Source organism: Lycium barbarum, chromosome 6, assembly GCF_019175385.1.
Source record: "Lycium barbarum isolate Lr01 chromosome 6, ASM1917538v2, whole genome shotgun sequence".
In the NCBI taxonomy this organism is placed as follows: domain Eukaryota; kingdom Viridiplantae; phylum Streptophyta; class Magnoliopsida; order Solanales; family Solanaceae; genus Lycium; species Lycium barbarum.
Window position 1 is genome coordinate 81616778 of NC_083342.1, and position 24699 is coordinate 81641476.

Here is a 24699-nt window from a genome sequence, read left to right on the forward strand (position 1 = left end):
CAAGTTGATCAATTCTCCCAAAGAGTGCTTAGAAAGTGATGAAAAAAAGTGATAGGGTGTAAGGGTTTTAACTTGAGAAATATAAAATAATTCTTCCCGACAACGGCTGCAGTGGTCATGGAATCGCTGCGCCGCACGCGCTATGGTGCACAAGTGGCCCGCTATGGCAGCCATCACAAAACTCCACAGGATGCTATAGCGGCAAGCATACTACTACCGCGAGCTCGCCATGGCGGTTGGCATGACCGCTATGGCGGCTAGTCACCAAGACATAATGTCTGCTATGGTCGTCGGTCCATCGCTATAGTGGGACTGCCACGGCGGTTTCTGGTGATATTGCAGCGCATACACCAGATATCAGAAAGTTCTGGTTTTGACCAATATCAATCCAAAATCCGAATATCACCCGAGGCCCCACAAATACAAAACAAACATGCAAACACACACAACAAGGTGCTACGAACTCACCCGTGGCCTCGAATTTTCCAACGAAGGTCTATTTGACCCAATCAACCCCCAATGGCCTAAAGCCAAGTTTCCAACTCAAGTTCCAAAATGCTCCCAATAGCATTGGGAACCGAACCGAACACACTACCAAGTCATAAATGACCATCCGGACCTCACGAAATAGATGGAATTTCGATAAAGGTCCGTTTACCCAAAAGTTAACTTTCGGTCAATCGAATTCCACTTTAAGGCTCAAGCCTCCAAAAGTCACTCCAAAACTCGCCCGATGACCTCGAGAAAGGGCCAAAGGGGTAAAAGGGTCATTAGCACCTTAACGATCAATCGGGTTGTTACATTAGATACCAATTAACTAATCACTAGTCCTCGAGTGACGAGGAGTAGAAATATGGGAAAAGTACCTGAATCAACAAACAACTGGGTAAACCTCTCGCGCATATCAGACTCGCTCTCCCATGTATCCTCCTTAACAGGATGATGCATCTCCAAAATTTGGCCCTGCTTAGGAGTCTATACTCCCACTCGAGTCTGGGAACCACCCGGAGTAGTGGCACCCCCTAAGGCATGCTGGCCATCAAGATAAAGAAGTACACGGGCCATGATATCCTAGAATGCCTGATCAGATATGGTATCGGGGTGAGCTGGTCTGGTCCCTCACCTCTCCCGGCTGCCTGTGCTTCCTCGGGCTGTCGCTTTGGAGAAGCTAAACATGCTCGCCTCTGTCCAGCCACAGGGCCTCACCCCTGGCCGGTGCAGCTCCACTTCCTCCAGCTCAGCTGCAACCTCACGCCTGTGCTCATCCTATAGTGCCTACCCTAGCAGAGGGCTAGGGTACCTTGTCCCTCGCGATGGTAGCTTGTGTCCACAGCATCTGTGAGAGAATAGAAGTGAATCAGTTACCAATTAGAAAAATCCAGATACCAATTTGAATAAAGTAGCACGAAGGAATGAAAGAATGTAAAGTTTCCTAAATGTCCCGTAGCCTCCTGCAGATAGGTACGGAGCTCATTGTACCGATCCGCAGACTCTACTAGACATGCTCGTGTACTTATAGACCGATCTGTCTATACAAGTCTCAAATATCCATAAATACTGTCTAAATGATAGAATATAAAGACAGGAACAGATAGAGCCATCCGGGCAGCGAATCCATCCGAGTGCTCACCCTGGAATGCTCGTCAGATGGCCTCGGGACTCAGTCACAAAACACAGAAGTTGATCCGTTCACAAACTCTGCACTAAAAAAGAATGCAGCAAGGTAGAGTTAGTACAACAACACGTACTGAGTAGGCATCATAGGCCGACAACAGTTACAAAATCATATATATTAAAAAGAGACTAAAAACGTAGGCATGCTTACAATCAAATAAAACTCAAGGAAGGCCCGATGAAACTGTGTCCAATTAAGTGGTGGAGAACCCTCTGGTCTGCAAGAAACGAAACACCTCCACCAGGTTTTCGCATCTCCGCAAAACTGGTACAACACATAATCTACCCCGTGGCTCTCAACAATCCCCATCCTACGCAATAACTCGTGCATGTCCAGGATAAACTAATATGCATCCTCTCCAGAAATAACCACAAATCTCGGCGGCTCCATCTTCCTGAATCTCCCTACCAGCTCCTGATCATTCAAGGTCATAACAGGGCCTGCCATGGGTCTAAGATCATCACCCGGGGTCTGCACTGCATCCATACATAGAGCTATAGCCGCAGCAGGATGCACTGCACGGGTCTTCCCCTACTCAAGGGTCTGCGCCCCAACTCAAGTATGTGATCCACCACCCAGAGAAGTAATACCAGCGATATCATGTTGGGCATCCAAGTGAAGTAGAACATGAGCCATAGTATCCTGCATCATCTACTCTGTAGTGGCTTTAGGGTGTACCCGTGCTGGAGCCTCATCATCCTCGACGGTCGGGTCTCAAACCTGCTGAACCTCAGGCTCTGGAGACAGAGATCTCTCATGCCACTGCCCAACCGCAAGAGCCCTGCCCTTGGCTGGAGCAGCCCCGCGGCCTCTAGCTCGATCGCATCCTCTAGCTGTCGCTTGTCCCCTGGTGTCGGTCGTAGCTGCGTGCTCCGGCACCTGATCTCGAGCTATCACGGCTCGAGTCCTCACCATCTGTGAGAGCAGAGATAAGAATCAGATACTAATTTGATTGTTCCATTTACCAAATAGAATAAATTAGCACGAAAGAATGAAAGAAAGTGAAGTTTTCTAAATGACCTGTTGCCTCTCGTACATAAGTACTGAGCTCATCGTACCGATCCACGAGACTCCACTAGACTCGCTCTTGTATTATATGCCGGATAACGTAGGGCTCTGATACCAACTTGTCATGACCTAATTTCACTAAGTAGGGTGGGCATCTACCTTTCCCACCTCGATAAGCGAACCCTTATCCCAACAATCATAAATACATGAATAAATAAATAAATAAATAAATAGAAGGAGATAGAATAACGTAAGTCTTACGATAATAATATAAGAAAATGCGGAAGTAATGAAATACACCCCAGTATCTGGTCTAGTCATACAAGAGCATCTAACTATATATTAAAAGTCTGAATCATAAATATACATCAATTGTCTCAACAATCATGTCTCATGATGAAAATAAAGACATAATAAAAGAAGAGTCTTCAAGGCGGTGAATGTCTTCGTGCTTATCCTGTACGACTCGAAGCAGCAATCCTCAACTACTATCAGCCACGAGGAGTAGTGTCACGACCCAACCCCGTAGGTCGTGACTAGTGTCCGAGATGGACACTCGTACGTATTTACTCACCCAAATCCTACTTGCGTTTAGCATATTAAGGACTTTCATATATACAGGACAATATGTCATTTAAATCGTCATACTTACGTATAACACCTTAAGGGATTTTATAAATGCAAAACAAAACGCTATATAGACTGTCACGTATGATATCACGTATAAGCCGGGTAGGCTATCGTAATGTAGGAAAATGCCACACGCGAACCATATTAACACAATCGGACAACAACGACCCATGACCCACATACATGTCTACAGACCTCTAAGAGTAACAATAGCATCATATGGCGGGATAGGGCCCCGCCGTACCCTGAAACAGTCATATATATATGTACAATAGAAGGATCTGTACCGAAAGTATGGGCTCCGGAACAAGGGAGCACTCCAAAGTAGCAGGATGGATGTCCTAAGCTGGCGGGTCACCCACGTGAGCGTCTGTACCTGCGGGAATGAAACGCAGCCCCTCGAAGAAAAGGGGGTCAGTACGGAATATGTACTGAGTATGTAAGGCATGAAATACAGTAAAGAGGATCATAACTAAGACGGAGGTTTACCAGAAGCAAATATGACTGTAAAAAAAAACATCAATACATTTGCCTTTTGAAATGAAAGTCATGCATGTCATCATCATATATCACATAAACATATAACGTGCCCCGGCCCTCTAGTGAGGGACGCGGTGAATAAAACCATGTATGTCAATATCATGTATCATATATGCATGTAATGTGCCCCGACCCTGTAGTGAGGCACGCGGTGAATAGAGTCATCATATGCCATCCTGGCTGCCACCCCGTCATCATATTATCATGTCATCATATATATATATATATATAACGTGCCCCGGCCCTCTAGTGAGGGACGCGGTGAACAATGCAGTGGAGTACGCACGAGAACATGCCCTGGCCCGGGACGCGGTGAAGGATATATTGAGGCATGCACGAGCAGAGTAGTGAGAAACTATATGCACACAAATCAATTTTTAAGACTCGATAGATACACAAAACGACACTTGAAGGATCGTAAACACGTTTCGGGTCAATCCGAGTTTGCATAAGAAAGTTATGACCATCATTACTATAGAACTTTCTACGAACGTTTTAAAGCAATCCGAGACCGTCTACGAAAGTTAGAGACATTAACACTTGTAGAACTCTTTAAAATCAGGAAATCTTTATGCTTATTCGTTAATTAATCGTACGATAAACTCGACTATACTAAGCATGCTCATGACAAGAAATGAGTAAGAATCGTAATCAAGCTCGGCATCAAAGAATAGAGTTACCCCAAGGTGCATATCATACCTTATTTGGCTCTAGGACATGCCAAAAGAAAGAAAGGGTAAGCCTTACATACCTGGCCCGCTTCCTAAGCTAATCCGAACTTAAATCTCGGCTTTCGCAAGATCTACAACAACGTTAGTAGATACCAAACATTAGCTATAGATACTTCGAAGTCCAATCCTAAACTAACTCCTCATTTATAGAAATTTCGGCAGCATTTCCCCTGTAAATACAACTAACCCCGAGAATCCAACTCGGCTAAATCATCAACAACAAATCCAAGAATTCAACTCAGCCAAATTATCAATAACAATACCAACAGTCATTCTAACAATATCAATAATCAATTCAAAACGCATTCTAACATTATTCAAGAACACTTCAAACAATTCACACAATATTCAAAATGGCCCAACCAACATACCACTTCACCCGAAACCTTCCAAGTGCAACAAGAGCAATAACAACACATTCCCTTCTTTCAAATTCATGAACTACACCAACAATTGACACGCTAACAACATTATTTTCCATAAATACAAGAAGTGGTATTATTGTCGCATTAGCTTCTAAAACAACTCTCCAACCATTACAACTTCAACTAGAATTATGAAACTTTCATTTTCATCATAGAATCCATAACAACAACAACCAAAATACTAAGTAAAATTAGTTCATCACTTCTACACAAAACAACCACCCACACGGCTACAACCCAACACACATACTTTAATGAATTTCATTCATTTCTACACTCTACAACATATACAAACCATCCATAACATATGAAAAGAAGATTAAACCTTACCTTTTCCACTTATCTTCTTACTTGGCTAAAGTTGCTCCTTGCAAGAATGAATGGTTTACTTGCCCCAACAACTACTCCATGTTAAAGAGGACCTTCCAATTGGTGGGATTGCTAGAAGAAAATATTTTTTTGATCAAGATTTTTGGACCTCAATTTTGGTCACCTTGGCCGAATGGCCTTCTTCTTTCTTTTCTCTCCAAGTCTCTCCAAGCTTCTAAACGATAAAGGTGATAAATATGATTAATTAGTCACCTTTTACTTACTTATATTATGCATCCATGTGGGCCATAGCCCACACCCCCTTGCACGGCCACTTGTCCTATTGTTCAAGAATTACTAACTTTCTAAAATTAACTTTCAACCCCAAATTTTCCTTAATATTTTCATGAGCCACCTTGTGAATTTCCCTTTTTACCCCCTAGCCTTTCTTAATATTTCCACATCAAAAATTTTCATAAACAACTTGTGTATTAAACAAGATCAAAATATTGCCTTGCCCTTAACTTATCGCGATTATCTTGAAGTATCCGAATGTACAAGATACGGGATATAACATCCTCCTTCCTTTAGAACATTCATCCTCGAATGTTCAACTGGCCTCATGGGGGTGTTATAATACTTCGGGAGGGTCTCTCTTATAGTTGTCCTTTCCTTCATGTCCATTCCTTATCTTTCACCCTATTTTCTTTATAATCGAACTCCTCGGTCTTCACATGAATCCTCATTCCATATCATGGTTTTTCTAATCAACTGCGCCAGCTCATTATCCTTGTCCTTCCCTTGGCGAGTAATCAGTTTCCTATCACCAACTTGTTAAAGTATCCTTCATACTCCCATGTGTTCTTCCTATTTTCACCCTTAACCTTTCTTAGGTCTATTCCTCTTTTTGTCTCATACTACCACACTCTAATTCTTTTACAGACTTGTCCTTCGAATTTCTACTCAAATAGTTTCATGCTCTGTCTGTCGGCTCTCTTGAGGCTTTACTCCCCCATATTCCTTTCATTTGACATTTCTGATACTTCGAAGCTCCTTACCCTCCACGTACTCACTTTCTTTCTGTTCCCGAATATCGTTGTATTAGGACTTTCCAGCCTTAACTGTTGGTGGAACCAGTATCAATTTACCTTGTAACATCTGTACCATATCTTTCGTTGTGTCTCTTGAATTTCGCTCAGTTAATGTCTTCCATACATCGCAACACCGGTTGCTCGGATTCCCCTACCGATAAATACGGTTGTAAATGGGATATCATATGCCTACATATATATTCACCACCCTCTCGCTTACAAAATATTTCCAAACGCTTTTCAAACTTACCCAAATTGCAGAGCTGCGATGCTCTTTCTTCCTCTTCTCCGGTCTAGTCTGCCTTAGCCTAAGCGGCCTCTTTAAGGTTTCTAACCACTCCGCATATTCTAATTTCCTTTAGGTTACCCTAATTTACCATTTGTCTCTTATATCTACATTTATGGAACCTTTAGTGCACTTCCCAGGGGGGTCACCCATCCTAGAATTTCTCTCGCCCTAGCACGCTTAACCTCAAAACTCTGATGAAATTCGGTGCGTTAATGCTGGTATGATCGCATCCACTTCACCGCACGACCTTTATCACGTAATATAGAGCAAGTCGATGTCGTAACAACTTCCAAAATATTCTCATAACGTGTCTCCCTTCGATATGGAGAGGGTATTTTACTATTCCTACTATACAATTACCGTGTTAGCCTTTTAAATCCTTAATATTCACTTTTCATCTGTATGTATGGCTACTTCAAACGATTCTATCGATTCGGGGTTTATCCCAATTCTACTAGCAACCAGGGGGAAAAAATATATGATAAGGTAGAGCCTGGATTTATCAATGCATATACATTTCAGGAGAAGATCAATAGTATACCTGTAACCACGTTTGGTGACGCCTCCTGGTCCTGTCGGCTGGCCAAGGCATATATGCGGTTCGAAGGACCGCTGGAACTGGGAGCTCCGCCACGACCTCTACCGCGGCCCGCTGGTGTCGGCATACCCTACTCCGTAGGGCGAATGGCTACAGAAGAGGAAGACGAACCAGCAACTGACCCAGTGGGCTGGGCTTGTCACGACCCAACCCTGTAGGCCATGACTAGTGTCCGAGCTGGACACCCGTACGTACCCAATTACCCAAACCAGCATATAAACGAAGTATACAGACATAGAAGTCGAACGACATTATTAACTATCACAGATAAACAGATGTAGCGCGTGGAAGCCGATAAGGCTGTCACAGAATATATCAACCCAAGACATATACACAACCCACATGCATGTCAACAGACCTCTACGAATAACAACAGAATCATAAGACAGGACAGGGCCCCGTCATACCCCTGAATAACATATTCATGTACAATAGAAAAGTTTGTACCAAAATATGGGCTCCGGACAAGGGAGCACTCCGAGACAGCTGAGTAGACGTCCTAAGCGGGCGGATCAGCCAAACGAGCGTCTGTACCTACGGGCATGAAACGCAGCCCCCGAAGAAAGGGGGTCAGTACAGAATATGTACTGAATATGTAAAGCATGGAGTACAGTAAACAGAATCATAACTGGAACAGAAAGTACAGAAAATGAGTGCAGTGTCCAGAATATCAAAATGCATATTTACAAAACATAAATAATGTATGCAAAAACATATGCCATATCAGGCACCATTATGGGACTCGGTGAACAGAACGTGGTCGCCACCCCATCACTGGCACCACAACACATCATACTCCAGAGTAGGGAACGACTCCGTAATATATCATAACATATCAGATGGCCGTATCATATCATATTATCAAATATCAGAATATATGTACATGGCACATCATACTCCGGACCCATGTACATGCTATACCTGCCCCCTCACATCGAGGCACGGCGAACAATACAGTGGATTACGCGTGATAACATATCCTGGCCCGGGCTCAGTGAAGGAAGCATTGAGGCATCCACGAGTAGAGTAGTGAGAAACTATATGCATCATAAAATATTTAGAAAGACTCGATAGAATAGTCCGAACGATAGGTCATTTAGAAAGGAATTCTGACGATAGTCATAGTGCGGACCTTTCGGATGTTACGACGGATTATGTCAAAGAAAATCTTCTGAGATCGTTTGTACATATCAAAATATATCATAGGATTCAATGGAATAGTTAAAACAACTATCACATAGTAGTCGGAACAATAACCAAAGGTTTCTTTTAATTATCGTACGGAAATAAGTCAAATAGAACGATACAAGAAGGTTTCGGGAATTGTGGGCCCACCTCGGGTCAAATCGAGGTGGCGTACATAAATTACGAACATTAGGCCTTATGAAGTCATCCACGAAAGTTTCAGGTCAATCCGGTTCTGTTTGTAAACAAGACTCTTTTAGAAGTGACAAGTGTTTAAGCTACTTTTCATCAAAGCATAAAGTTCATAATTCAATTGCATTGAAATGAATAAGGGTCATAACTATGCTCGGATTTCTATGAATGGAGTTTTCCCCAAGACTCGTATCATAACCTATTATGACTAGGACATGCCAAGAGAAAGAAAGGTAGGCTTTACATACCTCGTTCACTCCTTAAGCTACTCCAAACTCAAGTTCCGGATTTTCCAAGATCTACAATATGTCCATGGATACCAACATTAGCTATAGGCTCTTAGGAGTTTAATCTTAAGCTAACACTTGTCTACAAAAATTTGGGCAGCATCTCCCCTATAAATTCAACATCCCCGAGATTTTAACTAGGCCAAAACATCAACAACAATACCAACAACCATACCAATAACATCACAATCAATTTAGAACTCATTATAACATTAGTAACTTTCTTCTCCGCATTGTTCATCAACATTCAATTCAACTACGTATATTCATGCCAATATCAATGCTCACATATCCATTACTAACCCGAGATCATTCAAACACAATTCAAGAACATTCCAAACAATCTACGCGATATTCGAATAATTCTACCAACCTACCATATTCCACCCGAAATCTCCAGTTTCCAACAAGGATAATCACAACGCATTTTTATCTTCCACATTCATGAACTACGCTAACAATTCACACGTTAACAATGTTATTCCCGCAAAAACAAGAAACGATATTAGAATTACATTGGCCTCCAAATCAGCCGGTAACAATTCCAACATCCATTTAAGTTATCAAACTCTCATTTTCACCATGGGAATACATATCAACAACAACCAAATTGCTAGATAAAATAATTGGTTCATTGCTCCTACACACACACATGCACACGGCCACCACACATACACCCCTATTTTCATGATTTTCATTCTTTTCTACGTACTATAACATATATGAACCATTTATAACATATAAAAGAGGATTAAATCTTACCTTTTTTCTCAACTTCCCAACTTAGCTAGGGTTGTGATTTTGCGACAAAGAGCGGTTTTCTTGTTTCAACAATTATACCACGTTGAAGAGGGCCTTTGAATTAGTAGGAATACTAGGAGAAATATTTTTTTTGGATCAAAATTGGAAACTTCAATTTCCCATGGTCATGGCCGAATGGCCTATTTTTGTTCTCCAAGTTTTTGTTTTCTTGAAAGTTCTTGAATTATGAGGAGAAATAAGAGTAGTCATCTTTTTAATACTTGGATTAAAATCCCACTTGGGCCTTGGGCCATATACCATGGCCGGCCACACACTTGGGCCTTTCCCTTTTTTATTGATTTTTTTTCCAAGCCCAATTACTTCATGTTCATTGTTTGTAATTCATGGAACTATATTTCCAAATTTCCAATTATGCCCTTAGCCTTCCTCAATATTCATCCATAACTCTTATAAACAACTTGTATACTAATCAAGGTTTAAGAATATAGGCTTGCTCTCAACCTCCCGCAATTGTCTTGAATTATCCGAATGCACAAAATGCGGGATATAACATCCTCCCCCCCCCCCCCCCCCCCTTTAGAACATTCGTCCTTGAATGTTAAATTAGTCTTATAGGGTCTTATAAGCATTTTGGGGGAGTTTCTTTTTATGGACAGCACATATAATATATTCATCAATTAATATAACCAATTAAGGAATTTTAGATTACATGTGGGCAAAGGAAATAAGTGAGGATACTTCTTCTTCATCTCCTCTTCAGCTTCCCAGGTCATCTCCTCCCTGTTATTGTTTCGCCACAGTACCTTAACGGAAGCTACATCTTTATTACGCAATCTCCTCACATGACGATCCAGGATGGCTATAGGTTGCTCCTCGTAAGATAGTTCCTCCGTCACCTGAATATCATCTACTGGAAATATTTTGGAAGGGTCGCCAATGCATTTACGAAGCATAGACACGTGGAACACCGGATGCACTGCTTCCAAGTTAGATGGTAGGTCTAATTCGTAGGCAACCTTGCCTACCTTGCGGACGATTTGGTAAGGGCCAATATATCTTAGACTTAGCTTCCCTTTTCTACCGAATCTCATGACGCCCTTCATAGGTGACACCTTCAGAAATACCCAATCACCGACCTGGAACTCTAAATGTCAACGTCGATTATCTGCATATGATTTCTGTCGACTCTGAACTGCTAGCAACCGTTCCCGAATGAGTTTTACCTTATCAACCGCCTGTTGGATCATATCTGGGCCGATTAATTCAGTTTCGCCAACATCGAACCAGCCGATCGGTGACCTGCATTTCCTGTCATACAGAGCCTCGTACGGTGCCATCTGGATGCTAGAATGGTAGCTGTTGTTATAAGAAAACTCAATCAGTGGCAGATGATCATCCCAGCTACCTCTGAAATCAATAACACAGGCCCGCAACATATCTGCTAGTGTCTGTATAGTGCGCTCGGCCTGTCCGTCGCTTTGAGGATGGAATGCTGTGCTCAGACTCACCTGGGTCCCTAATCCTTCCTGAAATGATCTCCTGAAATTAGCTGTAAATTGGGCACCTCTGTCGGTGATAATAGCTATAGGAACTCCGTGAAGTCTCACTATTTCTTTAATATATAGCCTGGCATAATCCTCAGCTGAATAAGTAGTTCTGACCGAAAGAAAATGGGCTGATTTTGTCAGCCTATAAACAATAACCCATATGGAGTCATACTTCCGTGGAGTGCGAGGTAAACCTGTAATGAAGTCCATATTAATTATTTCCCACTTCCACGTCAGAATTTCCATTTCCTGTAACAGTCCACCCGGCTTTTGATGTTCAATCTTAACCTGCTGACAATTCGGGCATTGGGCAACGAACTCTGCTATGTCCCTTTTCATGCCTTCCCACCAGTACAGGCATCTGAGGTCATGGTACATTTTCGTCGATCCCGGATGAACAGAATAACGGGCATAATGTGCTTCGTCCATAACCTGCTGCCGTAGCCCTGCCACATCAGGTACACACAACCTGCCTCTATATAATAATATTCCGTCTGGTGTAAACTCGAATGGAATCTTTTCCTTTCCCAGAGTTGTGTCTCGGTACTGTGCTAGAACAGGGTCTTCATACTGGTGTCGCTTTATTTCTTCCCTAATAGATGATTCAGCAACCCCTCGGACAGAGATCCTCGTACCTCCAGAATCAGCCAGACGAACTCCAAGATTAGCCAGCTGGTGAATATCACGTACTATTTCTTTCCTTTCTGGTTGCAAACCTGCCAAGCTACCCATAGACTTGCGGCTAAGTGCATCTGCCACAACATTGGCTTTCTCCGGATGATATAGAATATCAACATCATAGTCTTTCAGCAGCTCCAGCCACCTCCTCTGCCGCAAATTCAGCTCCTTCTGCTTAAAGATATACTGGAGGCTCTTGTGATCCGTATAAATATCAACATGGACGCCATATAGATAGTGTCTCCATATCTTCAAAGCATGGATTACCGCTGCTAGCTCCAGATCATGGGTTGGATAATTTCTTTCATGCTTTTTGAGCTGCCGGAAAGCATAGGCTATAACTCTGCCGTTCTGCATTAATACACAACCTAACCCAACGCCGGAAGCATCACAATAAATAACATACCCATTTGGTCCCTCCGGAAGAGTCAGAACTGGAGCTGTAGTCAACTTCTCTTCAGCAACTGGAAGCTTCGTTCACAAGCATCAGTCCACTGGAACTTAGCTCCCTTCTGAGTTAGCCTCGTTAACGGCGCTGAAATCGAAGAAAACTTTTCCATAAATCTTCTGTAATAGCCTGCTAATCCCAGAAAACTACGTACCTCAGTGGGCGTCATAGGTCTAGGCCAATTCTTTACGGCCTCAATCTTCTGTGTGTCCACCAGGATGCCATCAACTGCAATAATATGTCCAAAGAATGACACTGAAGCCAGCCAAAATTCACATTTAGAGAATTTGGCATATAATTTCTGATGCCGAAGTACCCCAAGTACCGACCTCAGATGATCTGCGTGTTCCTCCTCTGACCGTGAGTATACCAGAATATCCTCAATAAATACAATCACGAACATATCCAAGAATGGCCTGAATACTCGATTCATCAGATCCATGAATACCGCTGGAGCATTAGTCAGCCCAAAAGACATCATTCTGAATTCCTAATGCCTATATCGGGTTCAGAATGCTGTCTTTGGAATATCAACCTCTCTTACCCGCACCTGGTGGTAGCCTGACCGCAGGTCTATCTTCGAAAAACACTTAGCGCCCTGCAACTGATCAAACAAATCATCAATCCTGGGGAGGGGGTATTTATTCTTTATGGTTACCTCATTTAGCTGTCTATAATCGATGCACATCCGCAGTGACCCATCTTTATTTCTTACAAATAATATCGGGGCTCCCCAAGGCGAGGTGCTGGGTCTGATGAAGCCTTTTTCTAATAAGTCCTTCAGTTGCTCTTTCAATTCTTTTAACTCTGCACGTGCCATTCTGTGTGGGGGAATAGATATAGGCTGAGTATCTGGCAGCACATCGATAGTGAACTCTATCTCCCACTCCGGAGGAAGACCTGGAAGCTCATCTGGGAATATATCTGGAAATTCATTAACCACTGGGACTGACTGAAGAGTCGGTGTTTCTGCTTTCAAGTCTTGTACCCGAACCAGATGATAAATATACCCCTTTCTGATCATCTTTCTCACCTTAAGGTATGAAATAAACTTACCTTTCGGCGATGCTGTAATACCTGCCCACTCTATAACTGGTTCCCCAGGAAATTGGAAGTGAACTACCTTTTTTTGACAATCAACATTAGCATAACAGGAAGCTAGCCAATCCATGCCCATAATAACATCAAATTCAATCATATCTAAATCTACCAGATCTGCCTTAGTGCAACGGCCACATATAATTATCGAGCAATCTCTATATACTTGCCTCACTATGACAAACTCCCCTACCGGTGTAGCTAACTTGAACGGTTCTATCGGTTTAGGTGTTATCCCAATTTTACTAGCGACAAGGGGAGAAATATATGATAAAGTAGAACCTGGGTCTATCAATGCATATACAGATCGGGAGAAAACCAATAATGTACCTGTAACTACATTTGGCGACGCCTCCTGATCCTGGCGGCTGGCCAAAGCATATATGCGGTTCGAAGGACCGCTAGAACTGGAAGCTCCACCACGGCCTCTACCGCGGCCTGCTGGTGTCGGTGTACCCTGCCCCGTGGGGCGCATAGCTACGGATGAAGATGGAGAACCAGCAGCTGACCCAGTAGGCTGAGCCGTACCACCTGGACTGCTCTTATACGGGCACTCTCTCACAGTATTGCCTTGACGGCCGCAAGAAAAACAGGCACCTGTAGCACGATAGCACTCTCCAGGGTGGTGCCTCCCACAATAAAAACACTGAGGCCTGGGTGGCCTCGGCTGACCGGAACTCCTGTCCATCCGCGAACCCGAAGCCCTGGAGCTCTGGCCTGCTCCTGAATACCCTGGGCTATCAAATCTCCTGCCTGGGAACTGCGGAGGTGTGCTCCGTGCCGGCTGGGAAGGATGCCTGCTACCCTGTTGCTGAGACGGCCTACTCCGAAACTCCTCAGAATACCCAGCTGATCTGGCCCTCTTGGGCTGGCTCCGGTCCGGATCTCTGTCGGGCTGACGCCCCTTATGTCGGTATTCCATACCCTGGGTGTGCACCTGTATACGGGCAATATCCATCCCGGGCTGAGCAGCCATCACCAGACAACTATCAACCAGATAACGGTCCAGCCCCATTATATACCGGTGCATCCTGTCAGTCATATCAGCTACCATAGCGGGTGCATATCTGGCCAATGAGTCAAACTCTAGGCCCTAGCTCGCCACAGCTCCGGAGGAAGAAAGTGGCCAAGAAAGGCCTCAATAAACTCGTCCCACACTGCTGGGGGAGCGTCGTCGCCTCTGGACAACTCCCAGGACTCGTACCAACTGGTAGCTACATCGTGCAACCGATATGAAGACAACTCGACAGACTCGGTCGCAGAATCCTTAATCAACCGTAACATACGCTGCATCTGTCTGCACGATCACCTCCAAATCCGTGCCTATGAACCTGCCCTGCCACCAATCTGGTCAGCTACTGGACCGCATCTCTCATGGCCCTATCCTCCGCCCCTGGCTGTGGAGCTGGAGGCTCGGGTACTGGAACCCCGGGAGCTGGCGGCGGAGCCGCCCCCTGATCTACAGCTGCTGCTGCTCCAATCCCCTCTGGTAGTGGCGGTGTAGAGGAGCCCTCTGACTGGGGCATAATCTGGGCACGGGCCCTGGTAATCCTCTGGGCCTGGTTAGTGTCACGACCCAACTAGGGGCCGTGACGAGTACCCGATACTTGTACCGAGCACCCCTTATCTATCATTTTACCTTTACTTCTCAGCGAGCCGTAGGAACTGTACTATACATTTTTTTTCGTTGCTGAGCATTAACATTAGCCGCGTCATCATAAACATAGACTAGTAAGCGTTACTATCGCATTATACAGAGACACGAACAATTCCAAATACAAGACATCTAACTGTACATATCTGTCTACGAGCCTCTAGACATAGTACACATATACATAGGAAGGGCTGAGTACTGCCGTGCCCGAATATACATATACACAAAATAGTACCAAGGAAGTGAGGCTCCGAAACGACTGGAGCACTGTCAAATGCTGCTGGTGGAGCTCCTAAGAATCAAATCCGCCTGTCTGCTGACCTGCACGGCATGAAACGTAGCGTCCACAAGAAGGGACGTCAGTACGAATAGTGTATCGAGTATGTAAGGCATGGAAGATAATACAAATAGAAACATAGGCCATGATTAACAATATCATAAGGTCGTAGGACATATGATGAGGCTAGAAAGTAACCTGTGCGTAGGAACGCCCCTGTCAGGCCGGATACCATGCATGCTTGTCTTTTCCTTTTTAAAACGATTCTTATCCATAGGTATAGAAAGTAGGATTTATATCATGTCATGTTTTATCATATCATACCCTGTCACATCATAGCGCGTCGTATCATATCATGTCGTAGCATATCGTATCATGGTATATTATGTCATAGCGTATCATGTCATAGCATAGCATGTCTTAGCATGTCATGTCATAGCATATCATATCATAGCATAGCTTGTCATAGCATATCTTATCATAGCATGTCTGGTCATGACTTGGTAGGTCATATCATAGCATAGCGCCGAACGATGCCGGCTCACCCACATAGCGCCGATATACACCGGCTCACCCATATATCCCGCGTCCGGGCACCCCGCGTCCGGGATGATAATCCAGCCGATCAGGTGGCAATGAAACATGTTTCCCTTCCCATTCCCCCATATATCCCTTCCCCCCATCCCAGGTTCATATACATATCTTATATGCATGTACATATCTTATATACGTATACATATTTTTATATTCCTATACATAGCTTGTATACCTATAGATGTCTTATATACATTTACATATCTTATATACATATATATATATATTTTATATACATATACATGGTTTATATATATATCATATAAGCACGCAAGGGAGCCAAAAGAAAAAAAAAGATCGTGTATCTATCGGAGTGGCGTAAGGTCGGTGACCTCCGATTACATTATGGAACAATCGTGGTCGCTTTGTCTTGCCTTGAAGGAACAAGTATTTTAAGGCGAGACTACCAATGGAGAATAGCATTAGAGGTAAACATAGAATTGAAATCACGGGCATCATAGACGTCAACTCATAGGCTTTGAAATCCTTAGAAATTAACGTCATAGCTAAGAAATATAAATAAGATTCAAGGATTTGTTTATCACCTTCATATTCACATAGAATACTTAGCTTAGTAATCTTAGTCATATAATCGTTCCGGTAGTACTTTCATAGGCATATCCTCTTGTCTAACATCAATGTTATCATTATCATCGTGGAAGTACCCTCGTTAGAGTGGTTATAGTACGTATCACTTGGTGGCGAGATCGGGATCAAAGGTCCCCGTTGGGTTCAACTTTAAGTAAGTTAAACAAGATTGCAAGTAACATCCGGGAGCAACGGGCTCACCTCGGGCCGAATGAGGTCGCGTATGCAATTTGCATATGTTACATGTCGTGGCGTTACTCGTGAGGGTTTTAGGGTAATGGGGTCCCATTTATGCAAGTTCTAGGGCTTAGGAGGTCTTTCCATCATTTTGCACACTTTCTAATTCAATTCTATTGAACAAAAAGAGGAAAACTCTAGATGCGGATTCCGGGGAACAGAGTTGTCCCCGAGGCTCGTACCCAACTTATTATATCTAAGACATGCCATAGATAGAAGGGTGAAGCCTTACATACCTCTTTCCGCTCCTTTTGCTATTCCAAATTCACGTTGCAATTTCGTCAAAATCTGCAAATTGGTCATATTTACCAAAACTTTCATTAGGGTACTTAGAATTGAAATCTTAAGATAATACTTGGCTACCGAAATTTCGACAGCACTTCCTCTGTAAATATACCATCCTCCACATTCAGCTTAGTCAAATTCTCATCAATCACAATCCGGGAATTCAAACCCGGCCAAACTATCAATATAAGTTCAACAACCACACTAGCAGTTCACATATTCAATTCAAGATACATGATATCAATTTACCACTTTCTTCAAAACCTTCGGACTCCAATGAATACAATAGCAACCTTATAATATATATTCCAACAACATCATACTAATACCACTACATGCTATCCAGGCAAGAACATATTTTTCAATATACACAATCTCCCAATTACCAATACTTCACCAAACTTATCAAGCCTTTATTTGCAATATGAAATCTACAACACAACAACTAAAATATTAATTACAAGTGGCTCATTATTCTTTCACAACTCACCAATATACACGGCTATACATCATGTATACACGACCACATATACACCCCAAACTCACGGCCACAACATGCATGCACAACTACATTCTCTCCAAATTCATTCAACTCCCGTTTACCACATATCATTCACAACCATAACAACCAAACACTAGACAAAATAATTGAAGCATGACTCCTACACATATGAACACATACACGGCCACATACCATATTTCTTCCCTTCATGAATTTCATCCATTTTAGCATACTACAACACATATAAACCATTTATAACACATGAAACAAGATTAAAACTCACCTTTCTTCCTCAACTTCTCACTTGACTACAACTTTGGCAACTTGTATGATTATGAGTCTTTCTTGCTCCAACAACAACTCCACCTTGTTAAGCACCCTCTACTTGGTAGAAAATGATTTTTGAAAGAATTTTTGCAAACTTTTCTTGGGAATTCCTCTATGGCCGAATGGCCTTGGGGTTTTTCTCCTTCTTTCTTTTGTTCTTCTTTTCTTGAAAACTCTAGAGAGTTCAATGGATAAGATGACTACTAAGTCATCTTTTATTTTAAAAAAAATAGCCCCCACATGGGCCTAACCCATACCATGGCCGGTTGGGCCTTGGTTTTTCTTAAAAACAATTCAAGCCCACTTATATTTTTGGGCTAGTTCTTGTGATTCATGAAAATATTTTTTTCCGAATTCCAAATTTACCCTTCGTCTTCTTCCATATTCCCAAGAGTCATATTGCAACCTCCCTTTATGCTCTTGACCTTTCTCATTATCTTTACTTCTAGATTTTTCATATACAACTCATGTGCCAAACAAAATAAAATGTGGCCTTTCTTGTTGTCTTCCCGCGATTGTCTTGAATTATCCGATTGCATAAAACGCGGGATGTAACATCCTCCCCCCCTTTAGAACATTCGTCCTCGAATGTTAAACTGGCCTCATAGCGTAGGATAATACTTCGGGGAGGTCTCTTTTGTGGATACCTCATGTCGCTTAGCATATCCATCTTAGGAGCTTAGGTTGCCTTAGCTAGTGTGGACCCAATATCGGTCTCACCCCGTGACATCTGTACTTTTCTCCTTCATCCTCAAAGCTTTCTGTTGTCATGCCTTCCCCTTTTCTGTTAGTTTAGTCTGTCTCGGCCTACATGACTCGTATGGGGTTTCTAACCACTTTCCACGCCCCAATTTACTTTGGGCTGCCTACTTTTACACTCGTCTCTTGTTTCGGCATTTATGAAATTTTCGGCATATTTCCCAGGGGGTGACCCATCATGAAATTACCCCCACCTGAGCACGCTTAACCTTGGAACTTTAATGCATTTTAGCGTCTCAGTGTTAGTATTTTTACCTCCGCTTCCCCGCACTGCCTACATCACATAATATGGAGCAAGTTGGGGTCTTGACAATGTTCAAAACGCCCTCGTAACGCATCTCTCTCTTTTAATGACTATTTTAGCCTTCGTGGTCACTAATATTCACTTTTTACTCGTGTGTATGGTTGCTCTTGTCCTGAATTTTCCCGAATTCTTTATATGTTCCGTAATACAAGGGACGGTGCAAGATAAAGAAAAATCCAATTCAATTTAACTCCCATATATTATAGAATAGATGCCGGAAGTGTACCTGCGGCCGCATCGGTGGAAGGTCCAGGATCCTGCCGTCCTGTCAATGCATATATACGGTGTGGAGGGCCAGCTGAACTGGGCGTCCCTCCTCTGCCTCGGCCACGGCCTGCTGGAGCCTGGGAGGCCTGTCCCGGAGGTCGCACGGACGGTGATGAACTCACTACTGACCCGGCGGTTTGGGCTCTGCTTCTCTCATTCCTTAGCGGACAATCTCGCATCAAATGGTCGGTCCGTCCGCAAGCATAACACGCACCTGTATCCCGGTAACACTGTCCCAAATGTGGCCTGCCACACCGGGTACACCGCGGCGGGGGTGGCATCATCCTGCTGGAATCAGCCCTGTACTGGGATCCTGAAGCTCTAGTGCCTTGACCTGCTCCCAAATAAGTAGGACGGTCAAATCCCCATTCCGCAAATCGAGGAGGTGCACTGGCCGTCGATTGGTCTGAATGCCTAAATTGCTCTTGTGCATGTCCCCCTCTGTACTCGCTTCTAGCCCTGGAAAATCTGCCCCTTTTTCTGGAACCCCTATCTGGATAACACTCTTCTCTCCGTGACTGGTACTGTTCTTCCAGAGTTTGGGCGTGGGCCTGGATGCGGGTAATAGTCATCCCGTCTTGGAGTGAAGCCGTCAAGCATTCCTTAACCAAATGTGGTCCTAGCCCACTCGCAAATCGGTGCACATGATCTCCCCTATCAACTATCAGGGCTGGGGCATACCTGGCTAGTGAGTTGAAACGAAGGCTGTATTCTCGAACACTCATATTTCCCTGTCTAAGATTCAAAAACATATCGGCTCGAGCTCGTCGAACCTCTGGCGGTAAGAAGTGTCGTAGAAATGCCTCAGTAAACTCCTGCCAAACCGGAGGGGGTGCATTTGCTCCTCTCGAAGATATCCAGCTGTTGTACCACAGAACTGCCACATCCCGCAGCCTGTATGAAGCCAACTCTACGGACTCTGTATCTGAAGCATGTATAATCTGCAGAGTCCTCAGCATCTCATCTATAAAACTCTGCGAGTCCTCCTCTGGTTTTGATCCATAAAATTCTGGCGGCTTCAGGGTAATAAAGCCACGAGCCCTTGCACTTACCGCTCGGTCTCCTGGGTCTCCATCTTGCCGCTGGGCCTGTGCAGCAACTAGCTGGGTCAACAACTGGATGGCCTCGGCCATCTGCTGGCCCGGAACTGCTGGCGGTGGAACTGGAGGTGCGGGGGCGGGAGATGGAACTTTTTCCTGCTCTGCTGGTGCAGGGGGAGCAGGAAAGGTTTGAGGGGGAGCTTCGTTATGAGATTCTCCTTCTTCTAGCTCCCGTTCAACTCTCCTTCCAGCCACCGTTTCGCCCTTCTTGGCTGCCCTAGCTTTCTTCTTCGGCGACATTACTGAAACCATAACATAGGATTAGGAAAGGAATATGGAAGCCTGGTAGCATAGCTCTATCGCACGATCTTAGAATAAAAGGAAGGTCAGATTTCCTAAATGCCCCGTAGCCTCCCGTTTATAAGTGTGGCGCGCTACACACCCATAAACAAGACTCTACTGGACACGGCTCATAGACAAACCCCTAGGACCGAATTGCTCTGATACCACTTCTGTCACGACCCAACTAGGGGCCGTGACGAGTACCCGATACTTGTACCGAGCACCCCTTATCTATCATTTTACCTTTACTTCTCAGCGAGCCGTAGGAACTGTACTATACATTTTTTTTCGTTGCTGAGCATTAACATTAGCCGCGTCATCATAAACATAGACTAGTAAGCGTTACTATCGCATTATACAGAGACACGAACAATTCCAAATACAAGACATCTAACTGTACATATCTGTCTACGAGCCTCTAGACATAGTACACATATACATAGGAAGGGCTGAGTACTGCCGTGCCCGAATATACATATACACAAAATAGTACCAAGGAAGTGAGGCTCTGGAACGACTGGAGCACTGTCAAATGCTGCTGGTGGAGCTCCTAAGAATCAAATCCGCCTGTCTGCTGACCTGCACGGCATGAAACGTAGCGTCCACAAGAAGGGACGTCAGTACGAATAGTGTACCGAGTATGTAAGGCATGGAAGATAATACAAATAGAAACATAGGCCATGATTAACAATATCATAAGGTCGTATGACATATGATGAGGCTAGAAAGTAACCTGTGCGTAGGAACGCCCCTGTCAGGCCGGATACCGTGCATGCTTGTCTTTTCCTTTTTAAAACGATTCTTATCCATAGGTATAGAAAGTAGGATTTATATCATGTCATGTTTTATCATATCATACCCTGTCACATCATAGCGCGTCGTATCATATCATGTCGTAGCATATCGTATCATGGTATATTATGTCATAGCGTATCATGTCATAGCATAGCATGTCTTAGCATGTCATGTCATAGCATATCATATCATAGCATAGCTTGTCATAGCATATCTTATCATAGCATGTCTGGTCATGACTTGGTAGGTCATATCATAGCATAGCGCCGAACGATGCCGGCTCACCCACATAGCGCCGATATACACCGGCTCACCCATATATCCCGCGTCCAGGATGATAATCCAGCCGATCAGGTGGCAATGAAACATGTTTCCCTTCCCATTCCCCCATATATCCCTTCCCCCCATCCCAGGTTCATATACATATCTTATATGCATGTACATATCTTATATACGTATACATATTTTTATATTCCTATACATAGCTTGTATACCTATAAATGTCTTATATACATTTACATATCTTATATACATATATATATATTTTTTATATACATATACATGGTTTATATATATATCATATAAGCACGCAAGGGAGCCAAAAGAAAAAAAAAGATCGTGTATCTATCGGAGTGGCGTAAGGTCGGTGACCTCCGATTACATTATGGAACAATCGTGGTCGCTTTGTCTTGCCTTGAAGGAACAAGTATTTTAAGGCGAGACTACCAATGGAGAATAGCATTAGAGGTAAACATAGAATTGAAATCACGGGCATCATAGACGTCAACTCATAGGCTTTGAAATCCTTAGAAATTAACGTCATAGCTAAGAAATATAAATAAGATTCAAGGATTTGTTTATCACCTTCATATTCACATAGAATACTTAGCTTAGTAATCTTAGTCATATAATCGTTCCGGTAGTACTTTCATAGGCATATCCTCTTGTCTAACATCAATGTTATCATTATCATCGTGGAAGTACCCTCGTTAGAGTGGTTATAGTACTTATCACTTGGTGGCGAGATCGGGATCAAAGGTCCCCGTTGGGTTCAACTTTAAGTAAGTTAAACAAGATTGCAAGTAACATCCGGGAGCAACGGGCTCACCTAGGGCCGAATGAGGTCGCGTATGCAATTTGCATATGTTACATGTCGTGGCGTTACTCGTGAGGGTTTTAGGGTAATGGGGTCCCATTTATGCAAGTTCTAGGGCTTAGGAGGTCTTTCCATCATTTTGCACACTTTCTAATTCAATTCTATTGAACAAAAAGAGGAAAACTCTAGATGCGGATTCCGGGGAACAGAGTTGTCCCCGAGGCTCGTACCCAACTTATTATATCTAAGACATGCCATAGATAGAAGGGTGAAGCCTTACATACCTCTTTCCGCTCCTTTTGCTATTCCAAATTCACGTTGCAATTTCGTCAAAATCTGCAAATTGGTCATATTTACCAAAACTTTCATTAGGGTACTTAGAATTGAAATCTTAAGATAATACTTGGCTACCGAAATTTCGACAGCACTTCCTCTGTAAATATACCATCCTCCACATTCAGCTTAGTCAAATTCTCATCAATCACAATCCGGGAATTCAAACCCGGCCAAACTATCAATATAAGTTCAACAACCACACTAGCAGTTCACATATTCAATTCAAGATACATGATATCAATTTACCACTTTCTTCAAAACCTTCGGACTCCAATGAATACAATAGCAACCTTATAATATATATTCCAACAACATCATACTAATACCACTACATGCTATCCAGGCAAGAACATTATTTTTCAATATACACAATCTCCCAATTACCAATACTTCACCAAACTTATCAAGCCTTTATTTGCAATATGAAATCTACAACACAACAACTAAAATATTAATTACAAGTGGCTCATTATTCTTTCACAACTCACCAATATACACGGCTATGCATCATGTATACACGACCACATATACACCCCAAACTCACGGCCACAACATGCATGCACAACTACATTCTCTCCAAATTCATTCAACTCCCGTTTACCACATATCATTCACAACCATAACAACCAAACACTAGACAAAATAATTGAAGCATGACTTCTACACATATGTACACATACACGGCCACATACCATATTTCTTCCCTTCATGAATTTCATCCATTTTAGCATACTACAACACATATAAACCATTTATAACACATGAAACAAGATTAAAACTCACCTTTCTTCCTCAACTTCTCACTTGACTACAACTTTGGCAACTTGTATGATTATGAGTCTTTCTTGCTCCAACAACAACTCCACCTTGTTAAGCACCCTCTACTTGGTAGAAAATGATTTTTGAAAGAATTTTTGCAAATTTTTCTTGGGAATTCCTCTATGGCCGAATGGCCTTGGGGTTTTTCTCCTTCTTTCTTTTGTTCTTCTTTTCTTGAAAACTCTAGAGAGTTCAATGGATAAGATGACTACTAAGTCATCTTTTATTTTAAAAAAAATAGCCCCCACATGGGCCTAACCCATACCATGGCCGGTTGGGCCTTGGTTTTTCTTAAAAAAAATTCAAGCCCACTTATATTTTTGGGCTAGTTCTTGTGATTCATGAAAATATTTTTTTCCGAATTCCAAATTTACCCTTCGTCTTCTTCCATATTCCCAAGAGTCATATTGCAACCTCCCTTTATGCTCTTGACCTTTCTCATTATCTTTACTTCTAGATTTTTCATATACAACTCATGTGCCAAACAAACTAAAATGTGGCCTTGCTTGTTGTCTTCCCGCGATTGTCTTGAATTATCCGATTGCATAAAACGCGGGATGTAACAGTTAGTCTCTCCCGCTTCTACTGACTTGCCCTTCTAGGCAGCTGTCGCCTTCTTCGGAGGCATCACTGTAAACATAACAATCAGTCAGAAAGAAATCATCCTAATAGCACAGCTCTATCGCACGATCTAAGATAAGAAGGAAAGGTAACATCCTAAATGTCCTGTAGCCTCCTGTTTATAGATGTGGTGCAAAACACACTGATAAACAAGACTCTACTAGACACGGTCTGTAGACACTCCGAGAACGAACCGCTCTGATACCACTTTTGTCACGACCCAACCCCGTGGGCCGCGACTAGTGTCCGAGCTGGACACCCGTACGTACCCAATAACCCAAACCAGCATATAAACGAAGTATACAGACATAGAAGTCGAACGACGTTATTAACTATCGCAGATAAACAGATGTAGCGCGTGGA